This window comes from Musca autumnalis, unplaced genomic scaffold, assembly GCF_047663935.1.
Source record: "Musca autumnalis isolate F117 unplaced genomic scaffold, ASM4766393v1 scaffold_4, whole genome shotgun sequence".
In the NCBI taxonomy this organism is placed as follows: domain Eukaryota; kingdom Metazoa; phylum Arthropoda; class Insecta; order Diptera; family Muscidae; genus Musca; species Musca autumnalis.
Window position 1 is genome coordinate 73,514,171 of NW_027411977.1, and position 16,347 is coordinate 73,530,517.

At 37.0% G+C, this 16,347-nt stretch overlaps 1 protein-coding gene across 1 annotated transcript in view; it reads left to right on the forward strand.

Annotated features, from left to right (window-relative positions):
- Positions 1–6,733: 6,733 nt before the first annotated feature.
- Cad74A (cadherin 74A) overlaps positions 6,734–16,347 on the forward strand; it is a 97,041-nt gene continuing 87,427 nt past the window's right edge. Inside the window, exon 1 of the mRNA XM_073981725.1 lies at positions 6,734–7,033. The gene's annotated coding sequence lies outside the window, so the exon portion shown is untranslated. The remainder of the gene's footprint in view (positions 7,034–16,347) is intronic.

Sequence of the window (16,347 nt, forward strand, 5' to 3'; positions counted from 1 at the left end):
TAGGATATACACTGGATTTCAATTGTCACTTCCATATTATGTCACATGAATTTTTGCTAATGAATCCAGTGAATTTAATTTGACGTATACTCTATGTAACTGAAATTTAAAATCTACCATTTTGATTCCAAATACAGACGATGGAAAACTAACGATAGTATCGATATTTTTATAAGAAATATCGAAACTATCGAATGGTGCGACTATAGATAGTTTGCCAGCTCTACCTATGACAAAACCAAGTTACAGTTTTACATGGCTGAAATACTTAGAAAAAGTCGCCAACATTACTGTTTCATGGTTGGGGAATCGTTTTGAAAAAGGTTGCAAAGCGACCCATGCTGTATGTATGAAAGTCCAATGGGACAATTAATACGCTACGACACCATGTAATTTACAATAATGCAAAAACTGGGAATGGGAAAATGTGGTTCTCTACACAAAAGTCATTATATTTTAGGCAGTAGGCACGTTATTGCAATTTGCATTATATCCCCTTTCGGTAATTGCCCTCCAGGAAAAAAATTTGAGCTGTTAGACCTTAGATATACATTGAAAAATTAGGAGTCTACCGAAGTCCCACGCATCCAACCATTACGATACGTTTCATGGGTGGTTAAGCCGATCTTCAGGCGTATTAGGATGTTGACTTCGGTAGACTCCTAATTTTTCAATGTATATCTAAGGTCTAAAAGCTCAACTCGAAAGGAGAATTAATTAAATATCACCTTTGCCTTAATGAGGCAAAAATAAAAAATAATTTCAGCATGAGTCAGGCTGGGATTCGAACCTGGGTCTCCGACAACTGAGTGTCAAGATTGCGTCTTAGCGTTCTGAGCCACCATCAACTTGTCAGAACTTAAGTAGACAATAATTGATGATCAAAAACAAATCGTCTGATATAGAGGAGCAATTACTTACTAATGACATAGGCATGAAACTTACCATAGTATTTGTGAACATTTAAAAATGGGATTACCAAGCAGGACTATAGGAAAAGTGTGGAGTTTCAATTAACTGACATAATTTCGCATATGCATTTCTCTAATGAAGTGCGATATATATACTAGTTACCAAGCTTTGCCTTCGTCTGCCACAAAAACAACATTCAATACGCCTGAAGATCGGTTTAACCACCCGTGAAACCTAGCGTAATGGTTGGATGCATGGGACTTCGGTAGACTCCTAATTTTTCAATGTATATCTAAGGTCTAACAGCTCAACTCGAAAAGAGAATTAATTAAATATCACTATAAATGCCATTCGCCTTAATAAGGCAAAAATAAAAAATATGTTTTTTATTTTTAATACAAAAGTAATGGTCACCCGCTAAATAATATCAGATCATCATCCAAAATTGTAGGCATCTTCTTTTACTCAAACTCTTAACAAACAAATAACTCAGTATATTAGACAGTAACTCTGTTATCTTATCATGTACACCAACACAATTGACATCAATAGAAAGGTCAAGCGTTACTCTTCCAAGTTTAGCTTACTTTCCCGGAATGTCTCTTCCACGAAGAAAGATATAAGCTATATATTAAAAATATTCACAATTTTCACACAAAGTTGTGGTTCATTTAACGCTCTAAATATTATCTCATCGCCATCTCAAATTACAAGCTTCTTCGTTGTCATATACTATTACCTTATTTAAAATTTCGCGTTGATAGGACTATTATTGCGACCTACAGAGCCGTTACAAAATTGTATAAATATTATAGTTTGGTCCATTTGTCCCGCTAAATATTTCACGATCATCACCAATAAAAATAGAGATCTATTATGGTCTGAACCCGACCTCCATACAAAATTTCGTTACGATTGGTTAATAATTGCGGCCTTGAGTTTGATTACAATTAATAATGGACAGACGGACGGACGAACACACTTCTCAAAATCGCTTTATCTTGTCGAGATATGAAGATTGAAATACCGACGAATATTTCGCGGTGTTACATGCATTTTTACCAAAACAAATTTAAAAGACCCTTTCCACATAGTGGTGTAGCTGTATAAAAGCTATCGGCTAACATGTAAAATAACTTAAATATATCAGTGTGGATAAGGTTATATATTTAGATATATGTATATGAATACAAAAATACGTTTTATATATTACGATGTGTATTTTGCGACATTAAAAAATTGTAGACGTTGCAGATATTGATATGAGTAGGAATTTTTAGTGCATCCAGATGATTAATTTGTGAGAAACATGTTGCTCTTATGTTTTGAAGTGATGGACATTCAATAATCATATGGAGGCGATTTTAATGCTAAATTTGGAAAGAAGAATCTTTATACATACATATATAAAAGAGCTGAGTAAGTAACTGGCATATCATCGCCCAGCCCAGGAATTAAAGTTACTGTTGGTGTGCAGGCTTCAGATATGGAGGTAGTTTTGGGAAATTCGTAATTATATGTACGACAAGTTTTAAATCGTTTGATATGTGGTACAATTTGCAATCCGTATGTTGCAATCACTCTAGCGCTTGCAAAAACCGAGCTAGAGGGCTAGACTTTTGCATCCGATTATCTTTTTCCATATACAGTTTGAAGATGTGCTATATCCGCCCATTTTTTTGGTATAGCCCCAATAAAACGGTACCTACCGATTTTCGGTGTTTTGAGTGTTTTAGCTACAATTATTAACCGAACTATCTGCAATTTGTCATTTAAGGTTCTTAAGGGACACAACACTACTCCACTAAAAATTGTCAACACAGGTCCTGTTTAGATATAGCCCCCATATAACGGTACCTCCCGATTTTCGGTATTTTGAAGGTTTTAGCTACTATTTTCATCCGTACTAGCTGTAATTTGACATTTGAGGGTTTTAGGGGTCACAGCACTTTCCTACCAAAAATTTTCAACATAGGCCAATGTTTAGGTGTAGCCCCATATAACAGTACCTACCAATTTTCGCTATTTTGAGGTTTTTAGATACTATTTTTATCCGAACTAGCTGTAATTTGAAATTTGAGGTTCTCAGTGGTCACAATGCTTCTTCACTAAAAATAGTCTACATAGGCCCATGTTTTGGACCTATGGGGTATCCGTGGTTGAAAATTTTTTGCACCTAAAAGGAGACGAGGAGAGGAAAGGAAACTAATTATTCCATTTTAATTAAGAATATTTTATGGTGAAGTGTATAAAAAGTTCGGCCCTGCCGACTTTAATTGGAATTTATAATTTTATGTTATGGAGTTGGGCACATCCCATGATCTCAATATATAACATTTTTGGTTTTGATACAAAATAAAAAATTGTAAAATTCAAAATTTTAAATGTTTTTCTTGTTTTGGGACCAAATAATGATAGGTTCAGTGCAATTTTGGGGGATTTACACTTTTAAATTTGAGAAAAACTTTTACAAATCGTTGATTTCTTGGATCGACAATGTCCAACGAGTAACTTAGTTCCGCACTGGGGACCGTATCGTGGACCTATACCGACAAATTTCAGTCGGAAAGGGTTTTACCTCCAAGGTTGACTAAATACTAAATTTCATTTATTTCGGTGGGTTGTTGTGGTGGCTATATGAAGGCGTCGACCTGTACGGACAAATTTCAGGAATATTGAAACCACGACCATCAAAATACCAAAAATCGGGAGGTATCGTTCTATAGGAGCGATATGAAGGCGTATACCTATACCTTCAAATTTCAGGTAGAGAGTTTTGTACCCCCGACGAAGACTAAATACCAAATTTCAGTCATTTCGGTGGAATATTGAGGCAATAACCTTAAAAATGCCGAAAATTGGCATGCACCGTTCTGTGGGGCCTACATGAAGGCGAGGACCTATACCCATAAATTTAAAGGGGAAAGATGAACCCCCAACGAAGACTAAATACCAAATTTCAGCAATTTCGGAGCAATATTGAGGCCATAAAATTTAATAATACCGAAAATCGGAAGGTATCTTTCTATGGGGGCTACAAGGCGAGGACCTATACCGACAAATTTCACATGGAATGTTTAACACCCCAAATAAAGACTAAATGCCAACTTTCAGTCATTTCGATGGAATATTGAGGCAACAACCTTCAAAATACTGGAAATCGAGAGATACCGTTCTATGGGGGCTATAAGAAGGCGTGGACCTATACCGACAAATTTCATATGGAATGATTAATACTTCAAATGGAGACTTAATACCAACTTTCAGCCAATTTGGCAGAATATTGAGGCCACAAACTACAAAACAATGAGGGTGGATAGCGACAAGTTGGGAACTTTAGTGAGATACTCCACTCCCGGCTTATCCAGCTGCTTCCGCATTACCATGGAGATTCCATCAGAGCCGAACGCTTTGGATGATTTAGCGTTCCTGATGCCATTGGCAACATCATCCATTGTAAACTGTAGTGGTTCATCCTCGGCAGGAAGAAATCTTATGCGACGTTATACCCTTCTCTTCGCCCTGTCACTCTCGGGGTGCTCGACAAACTGTCGATTGAAATAACTTGCGCACCTCTTCGGGTCAGTCAACGTAACGTCGCCAAACGTGACTGAGGTCCTATCTTCCCTTTTTCCAGGGTTCAAGAGTGACTTAACCTTTGCCCACAATTTCCCTATACCGGCTCCAATATTGCAACTCTTCAGATGATTTCACCACTTGTTCGGCTAATGCACGCCGACCAGCCTGTTAACTTCCAGTGCCAGCTCCCTGACTCTGGGGTCATTGGGGTTGGTCCGACGAAGCTCATCACTGTCATTTGCTAATGCCGTCGCCTTTGCTGGGAAGTTTGGACTTACTTCGGGTATTCGACCAGCAGGGATATGGCGAGGGGCTGCAGCAGTAATGATGTCTCAAAATGTCCTTTCCGCTACCCGAAAAACAGAAGGATTGGGCAGTTCTCTGAAGCGGTGATTGGTGAAGTCTCTGAAACCCTGCCAAACAGCTTTCTTATGATTGACGAATTAAAATCGGGTAGTCTGCTAATGGAGACAATTATGGGGAGATGGTCTGATCCAAGGGAAATGACGGGTTGCCACGTAACGTCATTTGTCAGACCAGGTGACACGATGGTTATGTCTGCCGAGCTGTGACACTCTCATCTAATTCTTGTAGGGGCGTCTTCATTGACAGTGCAAAACGTAGAGCTGTCAATCTGCTCAGCCAGCGCTGTACCTCTCTGGTCGTTTACGTGGGCCGTATGCCACATCTTATGATGCGCATTAAAGTCCCCTAGGACCAGACGATTATGACTTACCAAAAGCGGGCTAATGCTAGGCACGTAATCTGAGATTCAGCTATTTCTCGGCGGGTTGTATACGTTCAGCAACTCTATCTCGACAGTTCCACACCTGACTGCTACCCCTATACATTGTACGGGTCAATAGAGACAGGCTCAAGCGAGATAGGTCTGTATTGGACAGACTGGTGCAATAGGAAAGCTAATCCCCCACCTCCACTTCTGGTGCGATCCTTCCTTAGCACGTTGTAAGCATCACAACGTTTTAATCTACAGTTGTTGTTGAGCTTGGTTTCTTGCATCGCAACGACCTTGATATTCCTCCGACTAATGAAATCTACTATTTCCTCGATCTTACCTCGGAGTCCATTGCAATTAAATTGCAAAAAGGATGCATTTTCCGGGATTAGGACAACAACGACTAGTGTTAAAGGATGCATGTGCGGTTGTTGTCGAGGGAACTGCGGGGGAGTCTCATAATAATCATATGACGAGGGAGTTTCATAATACGATGACGCCTCACTGGGGACTGTATTCACGCAGCATGCAGCAACATAGCCCCTGTCGTAGTCCGTCACGTGGACAAGTCCAGAACAAGCCCCTTAGATGCACCTGCCATCTATTGCATCTCGCCGAAGGCTGGATGTGGGTGAAGATGCGTATGTGACAAACCGAGTCAAATATATTGAACCTGGGTTTTCCTCCGTCCCGGAACGGACCAAACGAATTCGGAGCGGGCATTCCTCTGGCCGGAACGATGATGTTGTGTAGATCCGGGACAATCCGGTACGAAAGAACCCGCTGCCGTGGGTTTGAGAAAATCGGGTCGTACCGTTCTATGGAGGCTATACCAAAACCATATATATATATACACCATTTTAGCGAAGAAATTGTATCTTTTGTGTGGAAGGTAGCCGAAGGAGTGAACTGATATGGGCCATCTTCAAACTTGATCCTGGGAAAAAATATTACGAGAATTATCGTGCACTACAACCAAATTGTCTGAAACGGTTTTCGTCTTGGTGCTATATCAATACGTGGATCTGGATTTTGATTTTGGGGTAATTTTGTAGCCCTAACGAAGACTAACTACCAAATTTTACGATCGGGCTATATCAAAACGTAGACTGATGTAACCCATTTTAAATACCAAACATCCTAGAAGTAGTATAAACGTGTGTACTAAATTATAATACTAAAGTGGTTACATTGGTATTTTGGTTACATTGGTATGCGCCATCCATATTCCTTGCTTAGGTGTTTTTACACTTCATAATATATCACAGTTGTTGTCTGGTATTATTTACATTTATAAATTCTGTAGTGGGTAAATTTCGATTTCAGTTATAAAATGTCTAGCAACATTTGTCTTAAGATGTACCTCTAATCACCCAAATATTCGTACATCTTAAACATATGGCAGCGCTGTGCTGGGAGAGGGCTAGATAACGTGTTTTGTATAAATAAAACTGCACTTGGTCGAGAGAGACGATTCAGTAATACACCACAAAGCCAAGATTCAACAGGTATCTTGAAGATACATTTGGCACAGACGAAACATTCGTTGAGAACATTACGAGGCGTTAAGACGTTTAAGCGGTGGTCGACAAAAGGTTTCGGTTACGGGTGCGCGTTACAACACCGCATGTAGAGTAGTAGATTCAACGGTGTATGTGTGTGTATGTTTTTGTTTTCCGGACTGTGTGTTTTTAAAACAAGCGAACGGACAAAACGTCAAGAAACAAAATAAGCAAAACAAACAACAAACAAAAGTGGTCAAAGAAGACGAAGAAATACAAATAAGAAAGAATAATAATAAAAAAGGTAAAGCATGATGGTCAAACCAAAATCCAGTTTTATCATAAAAATTTTTTGAGTGCTGTGCAAAAAACAAAAATGATCTCTGGCAAAGATTGATTTCTATAAAAAAATCCTCTATTCCAATAAAAATTTGGTAAGAGGAACTGAGTGTGTGTGCGTGCAGATATTTTATGTGAAATCTGAAAAAAATTGTCCAGTTACCAAGCATTAAAATTATTTCAATAAAAAAGAATTCTAAATGAATATGAAGTTGTTTTTTACAAAACACCCGCTTGCGGATATCATTGTGTTTAATGAAAAGAATTTCAATGAAATCATAACATTTTGTGGAAAAAATATTTAAGAAACGTGCAAGTTTTATAGTTTCAAAAAGAAGGGAAAACACATCAACAACAACTACAACAAAAACTTACATTGGAATGACCAATTTACCAAGCGGTCTTGAGAAAATTCTGCTAAAACCACGATTTACTACAACAACAAATATGCAAACAATGTTGCGGAGGAAATTGTGCTGACTAAGATGTCTGTCGTCTTTAATTATTAATATTAAACAAGAAAGAAAATATTCGTAATGTTTTTATTCTAGACTCTCAATGACCTTGGTTTAAAACAACAAAGCTGGGCTGATAAAAAAACATATATCAAAAACGGAATAATTTTGATCCCAAAATTGTGGTGAAAGTTGTGTACACGATAATGGAAATATTATTATTAATAAAAGAATGTTATTTAGAAACAGCTTAACAGGAATAACCAAAAACCATTCGTCTATGACTATAAAAAAAAAACAATAACACCCTTGGAAGGGGTTTTTTGGAACTTTCGGTGGAGTATCGCGGGAACTATGGATAATAAAATTATATCGTTGTGACATTTCGAGTCGCATATCTCGGCAAGTACTGCTTTAACCACTGATGGTCTGGTCCGCAAAAATATAAAACTATTGTAGAGAATTACTCGTCATAGTTCATGTTAAAGAAAAAGTACCAATTCAATTTTTTTTTCAATTTTTGCCAAAGGCCACATTTATTTGGAAGATTTTGTACATACTTAACAGAAATGGCGATCTGTGATTCTATAAAAGTTTATCTCGGTGTCGAAAAGGAACCGACGACAACATACTATGAACAATTTCAAAATTTTTGGACCAAATCGGTTACTCTCGAAGGAGAGTTATCATGCGCATTTATTTAGCAAAAATTTATTGAATAAAGATCGATTGGACCATTCAAACGTTATCGTGCCCTTCAGCCAGCCAGAGAGACGGACGGGGCATATCACAGACAGGAACAGTAGAGGGCAACGCTCACTGCCCCGATAAATATCGTGAAAAGCGACCGCATCGTCTTCGTTATCGAACGCTTAAATGTTTCTGCCTAGACTAACGATCAATGGCACTGTCGATAGTATCGATATTTAAGTTTTAGTCCTATATTGAATGATAGTTGTACATAACATATGCATTATTGAACATTCTGCCACTGCTTAACCACACGAACAGTGTACACGGTGCTCTTAAACATAATTAATTGGAGGGTGCTTACACCTGGGAAGTTTTTGCGGATTCTGAAACTACAATGTTCATAGATGAGAAAAATCAAAAACAAAAAAAAAAAACGCCGGAGCGATTTTTAAATAAATCGTGGTTCAAGTTGACATTTTTAAGGGGTTATCAGGTTTTCACGATTTTGCTTGGAAACCGCAAGTCCTATCGAGATGGGACTAAAGAAAATGTTGTAGCTATGAAATTGTTCTACAAGATTAACTTTGATGATATCCTCGTAGTTTTTACCGTTATTGAGATATGGACCTTCAAATTAGACAATGGATTGACTGTACCGCCTCCTTAATAAACAATGTCATTTCTGCAATTTCCGAACTTAAACTTATATATCTCAAAAATGGTACAGCCTAGGAAAAACATTCACGGTCCGCCTTAACTAATTTTAAGTGGAAGGTGCTTACACCTGGGAAGTTTTTGCAGATTCGGAAACTGCAATGCTCATAGATGAGAAATATCAAGAAATAAAAAAAAAAATCGCGGGAGGGATTTTGAAATAAATTGCGATTTAAGTTCCCATTTTTAGGGGTTCTTTAGGTTTTCACGATTTTGCTAGGAAACTGCGAGTCGTATGTAAATATGCCTGAAGAAAATGTTGTAGCGGTGAAAATTTTCCACAAGATTGACCCTTATGATATTTTCGTAGGTTTTACCGTTTTTGAGATATAGAAGTTGAAATTGAGACAGTGCACTGACTGTATCGCCTCCTTGTAAAACAATGTCATCTCTGCAATTTCCCAAATTAAACTTATATATCTTGAAAATGGTACAACCTGTGAAAAAACAAATCATCCAATCTTGTAGAGAATTTTCACCGCTTCAACATTTTCTTTAGTCCCATTTTGATATGACTTGCGGTTTCCAAGCAAAATCTTGAAGACTTAAGATAGAAACCTAAAAATTAGAACTGAACCTCTATATCTCAATAATGGTAAAGCCTACGAAAAAACCTAACGGTCAGTCTTATAGAGAATTTTCACAGCTACAACATTTTTATTAGACCCATTTCGATACGACTTGCGGTTTTCAAGCAAAATCGTGAAAACCTAATAAACTCTAAAAATGTAAATTTTGATCGCGATTTATTTAAAAATCCCTCCGGCGATATGAGCATTGTAGTTTCAGAATCTGCAAAAACTTCCCAGGTGTAATCACCTTCCATTTAAATTTGGTTAAGGAACACCGTGAATTACGAAAGCAAATCTTGTAGAGAATTTTCACAGCTATAACATATTCTCTAGTCCCATTTCAAAAAGATTTATAGTTTTCAAACTAAATCCTGAAGACCTATGAAAAAATCTGAAAGTTTGATCTGAACCTCTATATCTCAAAAATGGCAAAACCTAGGAAAATATAAATCAGCCAATCTTGTACAGAATTTTCACTGCTACAACATTTTCTTTAGTCCCATTTGGATAGAACTTGCGGTTTCCAAAAAAACCAAAAATGTGAACTTTGATAGCGATTTATTAAAAAATCCATCCAGCGATTTTTTATTGTTTTGGGGTTTTTCTCATCTGTAAAAATTACTGTTTCAGAATCCGCAACAACTTCCCTGGTGTAAGCGATATTCATTTAAATTTGTTAAGGTGCACTGTGCATAACATTGTAATATAAAGAGGCGATACAGTCAATCCATTGGCCTAATTTGAACTTCTATATCTCAATAACGATAAAAACTACGTAGATATCATGAAAGTCAATCTTGTAGGAAATTTTCATAGCTACAATATTTTCTTTAGTCCTATTTCTATAGGACTTGCGGTTTCCAAAGCCAAATCGTGAAAACCTAAAAAAACCCTTAAAAATGTCAACTTAAATCGCGATTTATTTAAAAAGGTGTCCGGTGATTTTTTTTTGTTTTTTGATTTTTCTCATCTATGAACATTGTAGTTTCAGAATCCGCAAAAACTTCCGTTAAAATTTGGTTCAAGAGCACCATGTGAACGTAGGGAATATCCATCGCTACTTACGAATGCTATGAGGGAGCTTCATTCACTTCATAAATTGTCGCCACATAGGTTACAATGGAGCGGACTTTTGCACAGAACTGTTAATACCTAACAAACCAAAATTCGGATGCTCGAAATGGTGCAGACATTCAAACCAATTTGTTCCGAATTCAGTTCGGCTTTCGTATGCCCAAATTCTCTTCATTAAAAAATAATGTTAATTTTCTGTTGAATTAATTATATAATATAAGCCTTTAGGCTAATGAGGGTATACATATATGGGGATGGGGGGCGCGAAATCACTGGAACCGTTAGTCAAAAAAAAAAAATACGAAAATATACTGAAATGTTTTGGTGATGAGTAGCATCAACATAGCCAAGAATACACGAAATCAAAAACAACTTTTTGAAAAAGTGTCCGATTTCACTCAGAAATCCCATATATACATTTATAGTTAACATTATACCCTTAGACTTTATACTTGATACTATCAAAAATGTTCCTCATCGAAATAATGGTATATTTGTATATTTAGTCGAAATCCGTTTCGGACAATTTGGAATTGATTTATCATTTTCCATAGGTACTCACGATATATCTGGAACAGGTTATCCGATTTTGTCCAGACATAGATCAAGTTCTGTGACGTCCATACCATCAGCTTCAAAAACATGCAGCCACCAACTAAAATGGCTGGTCTGCAATATAGCTCTTGAAGGGAGTAACCAATGTGGTCCAATCTTTGCTCTTCGTAATAGTTTATCCAAACTTATATCAAAGTCGAAGATTTACTATATCAGTGGACTCTTTCCGACACCTCACCCACAAAAGTTCAATCATTTTGGCTTAAGTACAGATTGAGGTGCCACCGTGATCCAGTGGTATGTACATCCGTCTTGCACTCAGAAGGCCTGCGATAAGTCATTTTGCGACTGTTTGCATGGTTCGGCCAATACTTTGCCACTGTGCCTATACGTTATCATAATTAAGAGTGCTTTCATTACGAACTTTTGTGCAGTTGAGTGGAATATACTATGGTTATCTGTTTTGCATCTTACCGATATTCAACTTCCGTGTTGTGCCTGTCCGTACTTTATTTTAATCAGTTTAATCGTACCTTTGCTGCAACAAGGTAGTGATTCGAGTTGCTCAATGAATGTCTTCCATCTATCAAAACTTTACAAATTTAATTTCTTGTTTTTTGATCTGGTGACAGCCAGGTGGCTTTAGAATGTCGAGATGGTTAATTCTGGTGCCCCTAGGTACCATGTTTTTTTCCGCTGTGGTAACTGAATATCCCGACAGTTGGGCCAAAGATATTTCCCTTGGTATATAATTTGTTAATTAACCTAGGATGTTTAGTACTGGAAATGTCTTAATGTGGCCCCCATAGAACGGTACCACTCGATTTTGTGTACTTTGAAGGTTGTGGTCTCAATATACCTCCGAAGTGGCAAACATTTAATATTTGGTGTTTTCTAAGAGACTACAAAATTTCCTCCCAAATATTTTTTTGTAAAGGGTCCACGTTTTTATATAGTCCCTATAGAACGGTACCACCTGATTTTCGTTACTTTGAAGAGTGTGGCTTCAATATTTCTCCGAAATGTCTGAAAGTTCGATATTTGGTCTTCTTTGAGGCTACAGCAGAAATTTTCCACGTGTTGATATTGCCCCAATACAAAGGTATCTCCCGATTGGAGGTAGTTTGGAGGTTTTAGGCCATATGAAAATGTGAATTTTTCGGTTTCGATTTTCGGTATTTTAAAGGTAGTGGCCTCAATATCTCTTCGAAGTGTCTATTTTTTTGAGGATAAAAACGTTATCCCAAAAATTTGTCGGTACAGCGTTCACGTTTTGAACGTGAACCACCTGATTTTCGGTATTTTGAAGGTTTTAGCCGCATTATTATATGACATGGCTAAAATTTGTCATTTAATATCCGTTAGAGGTATAACATTTCTGAATAGAACGGTAACACCCGATTTTTGAAATGTGAAGTTTTTAGCCACATTATCCAACCGAAATGTTTGTAAAAAGGCTGTATGGCAGTAATATAGGCTTGCAAATACATCTGCGAATTTGTAAACTGCAAGAACAATCCGAACACTCCAGGTGTAGATTCGCAGATCATTATTCCTAAAACGTTCGCTGGCTGGGCCCGTCAGCTTTAGAAGGATTTGTTTAACGTTTTCAAGTTTTTTTACTTTCAGCATATCAAGGAGGGTATATTAAGTTTGCCATTCAGTTTGTAACTCCTCGAAATAATAATTTGAGACCCTATTAACCCTTTCGGCCCCGCTCCAGAACCGAATGTCTAAAAATTATTTTTTCGTGATAGCAATGTTTGTTAGCTCCAAATTAAGGATTTTTGAAGATTTCAAACTTCGGGAGTTATTGGGGAACCAGATATTGGAAGTTGCTTATAAGCATGTATTTCATGGCATTAATAAATTAAAACAAGTTTATAAGAACATACAAATTGCTTGTTATTTATTCTTTAAGAATCATTTTTGATATAATATTATATATTATATCAATAATACCTTAGTATGATAGGCATTTGAACAAAGATGAACACCACACTTTGACACAGGTGTTCCTGTCTTGCTAAAACGACGTGGACCTTTTTCTCCCATACCACCCAATGACGAATTTGGCAGGTCGTAAGTAACTTTACGGCGCTTGGAACTGGAACATGACGCTCGACTCTCTCTGGATACTTTACAACACGTAGTTCAATGGTGCTATCTTCTAGCAAATTGATCTCTATTTCTTCACCTCTCTCTAAAATTTCGTTCAAACCATTCTACATAAACTCTTCTACTTCATCTTCGCACTCTTCATCAGAAGACTTGTTTTAGTCGAACTCCAGAATGGCTTTTATATTTGTTTCCAGAGCCGTTTAGGTGGTTTGTTCATATTTTCGATTTCAATGGTTTTCACTATCACCGTGGACCAAAGTTGCTTATAAGCAACTTCAAAAAAGAAGAAAATATTGTAAAGGAACAATGCCACATTTTTTCAAAATGTCATTTTTGTGTTATAACTATACCTGTTAGTAATAAAACTGCGTATTTGTTTTTTAAAATTATTATTTATAAATATTTTTTTTTTTAACTTTACTTTATGCACTTTTTTTTAGACCGCGCGATTTGCTAGACCTCATAGTGAATAATGCATAATAAATAGGTCGATCGTCACATAACTGATATTTTTGCTGTTGCTAAAATCGAAGTTTCTTATAAGCAACGTTGGGGCCGAAAGGGTTAAGTGTATATCATTCATTTACTCCAAGAGTTCAAATTGGTCCAAAAATCTAGTTTCGAGAAAAACGCGTTTTAAGTTGGAAAATGAAATTTGACTTCTCAACTTAAAACGTTTATTCCACAAAAAATAAAATTACTACTTGGACCATATTTTGCAAACAGCTTGCCAGATATCAGTACTAAATTTATGTGCAAGATCAATCACGATTTGAAGTGTTTTAGTGCTTCGTGTACTCAAAAGTCTTTTTGTTGAATTATGCCAAATCCGTAGTAAATGAAATGTAACTTGTTGAGGTTAAGAGATATGAGCATGAAAATTTGACACAAAATAATGCAGAAGTCGTATAGCCCCCATACAAAGTGACACCTTAAGGAATTTTGAAGGTATCAGCTCCATTTGCCCTGCGATTTGGATGTGATTTGTTATTTTAAAAAACGTTTCTACAAAAACTTGTTTCTATAAGTACACGTTTTGGTATAGCCCCCATCGGCTGATTTCAGGTATTTTGAGTTTTATCGACGTTTTCGGCACACATTGAATGTCATTTTGAATTTATATTTCCGAATGGTCAAAAACTCCCTCACCAACATAGATGATATAGATCCACTTTTTGGTACCGTTTCTATCCCAATTTTTATGTAATTGGGCATTTATAGTTCCAGTGCACGATGGGGCCAGTAGCAGGTTTTCGAGGCAAAAAGTCAATTTTTGAAGTGAACAATTTGAAAAAAATAATAACGGATTTCGAATTTGCACGTTTGGTCCATCAATTCCTTAAAATCGGGCGAACATATATACGGAAGCTATATGTATATATGAACCGATATGAACCAAATTCGGCATATTAGTTTCTAAGCCCATTATAAACATGTGTACAAAATTTGGAAGGTCTAGCTTGCCCCAGTGATTTGTTGCCTCGAAAACCTGCCATTGGCCCCATCGTGCAGTGGTCAAAAACACTTATCCACCAAAAATTGTTGAATATGTATAACGGTACCACCCGATTTCAGCTGTTTTGAAGATTTTGTCGTCTTTTCGGCCCGAATTGTATGTAATGTGGCATTTAGTGTTTCCAGTGGTGCTCCAAAAATTTTTGACATAAGTCCTCGTTAAATAGCGCCCGAATTACGGTACCGTCCGTTTTCAGGTATTTTTAAGTTTTATCGATGATTTCGGGCCAAATTGGATGTAATTAGGCAGTTGTAGTTCCGAGAGGTCAAAAAACTTATACAGAAACAATTGTTGAGATGTGTAAAATGGTAACAGTACCGCCTGATTTCAGATATTTTGGGATGTAATTTAGTATTAAGTGTTCAAATTGGTCAAAAAGCGTGGACATATGTAGGTCCACGTTTTGTTATAGCCACCCTATAACTATACCGCTTAATTTAAGGTATTTGGTAGTTTTGATGGACATTTTCGGCCCGAATTGGATGTAATTTGGCATTCAGGGTTTCCAGTGGTGGATAAATTCTCCCCCCCCCCCAAAAATATGGACAAAGGTACTTTCGTCGCAGAAAAAATAACTATTTGTAATATTTAAGTTCAGAATAACGTTCTTATGGGTTAACACGAGGCACATGTTAGCTCAATAAGGGATCTTTTTGATCTTTTTTGCAATAAGTTCTACTTGTTCCAAAGATAAGATAACCCTCGAAGGGAGAAATCGATTGGTCTAAACGTTGCACATCGTATTATTTCTTACAGACTCGGATTATGTCAGAATATTGTCTGCATCGGATTACTCTTTCGGTTACCTCCCACACAAAGTTTCGAAAGAGTGCAGTTTAAAGACTCGTCTGCGATTGTTTTAAAATTTTGGAAACAAGTTGTGTCTGTAAAAATTTTTTGGCCCATTTTTTAATCCATATTTCCTGTAAAATTGGCCCCAAAATCTCCCAAACCCTTATACACGTCAGAAGTATTCTGTTTACTTCTTTTTTAGGTCCGAGGCCGAGGGTATAATTTTTTCTTACTTGTTGTTATGAGGATTCTTCTCAATATAAAAGCAACATGCTGAGTCGGAGTAAAATCTTGGCAGAAACAAATATTTCTCTCTGTGGTTTCACTCTGAAATCATGTCCACTTCTCCATATAACTTCCTCTCAAAATTCGGCGCGGTTTCGCATCCGAAACCGGAAATAGCATCAGAAATTCGGACCAACTACGGACAGTTTGGTTTGTTGGGTACATGCTTCATATGTATGCTAAATGTGTGTATATGTGTTATTTTTTTCGTACATTTTCTTTCACACTTCTATTATTATTTCTGACCGCAATTTGCGGTATATTCATCGTGTCCGCTATCAATTGCCAGTCAGACAACATATAACCAGAATCATTATGAAAACAGTTTTCTCCATTAAAATCATGTTGCAATAGCGAGGGTTTGAGGGGGAAGTAACAACTGCATTTCTAATGCATCAAAGAAGATGGTATTAGCCAATTGATGATCATTGTTGATAATCATCATGTTGCTTTCGGCGCCATCACTATCAACGTAGGAAAATGTGATTAGTTCTGTTGGCGT